We start from the raw sequence: 2962 nt of genomic DNA, 5'->3' as shown, positions 1-2962 counted from the left end.
ACTAAAACTAAAAATTAAAATTAATTATATTATTTATTACTATATATAAACTAAAACTAAACATACTTAATAATAATAACATATCTTCTCTCTCTCTCTCTCTCTCTCTCTCTCTCTCTCTCTCTCTATTCATTTAATTCTAATTAATTTACAGTATAAATTAATTGACTTTCAGTATCTGAAGAATAACGAAGAATTATAACGTACATTAATAATAACTGTATACTAGTTCTTAGTTGTCTATTATTTTTGTAATTTGTTTTTAATTTATTAATCTTCATCGCTTTTGCTATCTAATAATTTTAAGAAAATTCAGATTTAATATAAAGTATATAACTTTAAGATATTAAGTAGATATTAAGATAATAATGATATAACATTACATTATACTGTATAAAAAATTTGCGTACAGTTTACAGTAAATACTTTTAGTTTTATCTGATGACAGATGCAACTTGAGTATGGAACATTTAATAATGTACATGATCATTGCGGCGACGGACAAACGCGCACGGGGAATGCACTTCGCTCTTAAAATATAACGTAATATATTCCAAGAAAAAAATGGCAAGCATCCATCAATGTCTAGCGAAACTTTTGCGGAACATCGAGTCGCATTCCTTATTGCCTTACGGTCGTGTGTCAGTCGTTTCCGGAAAAGACGACCGATTGAACTTTAACAGTCGGCTCCAAGAGCAAGCTTCAAAACTTTTGCAATATTGGTCGAACCATCGCCACCCAGGATTATTGCCCCCTTGTCCTGTAAACCACCCCCGAGGCGGATTCAGTCACCAGGATCCGCATTTCGTATTCAGGCACCGTACACTCGAACGACGTGGTATCATCATCACTTGCCCGCAGTAAGGACATTCTCGAGATCACGAGCTGCGATTAGTACGTCGATGATTAAATTAGCATAATCATGCGCGCAGGAAATACCGCTTTTAGCTAAATTTCCGCTATCCGTTACGGTCTCATTATGGACTAATTCTTCTATACATATATATATATATATATATATATATATATCCACAATATTTTCTGTTTATATCATCCTTTCCTTGCGATTTAGTATAATTATTGGTGAAGAATATTAATTAAGATAAAATATAATTGAGAAAAAAATGTTTGTCATGTTTTATATCGTAACATTTCTAATTTCGACCTTTATTTATTAATATGATTTTTTTTGTAACTTTTAGTGTTTATTATTTAACATTAAAACCTAACTTAGAATTAAAGATTAATCTGACTTAGAATTAGAGATGTAAAATTACTATCAAATTCAATTTGACAATTATTTACGGTAAAATAGTGATTTATTGATAATTTTGATAAAATTTATTTTTTTATAGTTTTGTGCACAAATAGATTTTAAATTTCACAATACATAATGCATAATATAAAACAATATTCTTCTAATATTGTCATTGAGAATATAAATCGCTGATAAAAAAAATAATAAGAGGATTATTCACTAAATTTAAATGAATAAAATCTAATCGATGCTAAAATCCATTTTTAATATATGGTTCCCTAGAGATTTGATACAGTAATTAAAAAAAAAAATAGAAAACGATGCAGATTAAAATTTCTAGTAATGTTTACATAATTCCTTGTTTTATATTTTAAAATCTAGCTTTTTACTGAATTACTTAAAATTATTCTATATTTCTATTTAGATATTCCTATTCTCTATTTAGATAGTCGCCAAACAAGCAACTAAAATGAAAATTTTATAAGCTTAAATGTAAAGTAAAAAATATACAAACACAAAAATAAAAAAATCAAAATATGTACAAAATAGTTTAAGATTACTGAACTTGTTACATTTTTTCAAAATTTTAATAAAAGAAGTTAATCTTATTTCAAGTTTCTTTAGATTATATACCTAATTTAATTATCATATTTTCAATATATAATTTAATTGTCATATATTCAATATATAATAATTAAAAGAAATAATATTACATATTAATTTACATATTGATATACAATACATTATATTATATATATTCCAATATGTAATATCAAAATGAAAATGAGTTAAAATAAAACATTTTGAATTTAATAATTAAAAGCTAAATGCTTTTACTTCAAATTATTTTATTTTTATAATTTTTTTAAAATTGTCATTATTACTAGCCTTCAAAAATTACTATCTAATTTATCGCAAATTAAAATTTGATCATTTTCATCTCCGCTTAAAACTCTTTAATTCCTTTATTTTAATAATTAACAGACATATTTATATGCTCAATAATTATACTTTCCTGACAGAATAGAAGTAACAACATGCCGGCCAAAGTGATAACAGTAGATTGTCAGACACTTTGAAATTATACAATGAATATGTACAATATATGCTACTTCGCGAACGTGAGACGTGAAAAACCGCTTGATAAACCGATCACGATTGGGCGTAACACCTACTGGCTAATTTATTTAGTAGCCCAAAAGGGAGACAAGTTTCGATGGTGTATCGGCAGGTTTTCAGCACTTTGAAATATTACTGGCGTGCCGATGGGCAGTCCGACCCTTTGGGCGAACTCCCGCGGGCTCGAATTAATTTCACAGGAAAACGAAGGGCGGCATATACGTTCGAGTTAGGACGGCCCAGACCTCCTAGTTTATCGGAACATGTCGCCGACTATCCCATTATTTACCGCTGCTCAGATACTTCGCCTACTTAAACGGGGTTTAATTAATGAATGGCACGTCGAGGACCGGCGAACTCGAATTCTCCATGGATTTGTTTACGTATGTCCTATCGGCTTTTTGTCGTCAACCGAGAGAGAGAGAGAGAGAGAGAGAGAGAGAGAGAGAGAGAGAGAGAGAGAGAGAGAGAGAGAGAGAGAGAGAGAGTAGTAGTAGTAGTAGTAGTAGTAGTAGTAGTAGTACGTACGTACGTACGTACGTACGTACGTACGTACGTACGTACGTACGTACGTACGTACGTACG

The sequence above is a fragment of the Atta cephalotes genome, assembly GCF_000143395.1.
Source record: "Atta cephalotes unplaced genomic scaffold scaffold00017, whole genome shotgun sequence".
NCBI lineage: Eukaryota > Metazoa > Arthropoda > Insecta > Hymenoptera > Formicidae > Atta > Atta cephalotes.
Note: the sequence above shows the minus strand (reverse complement) of the source record.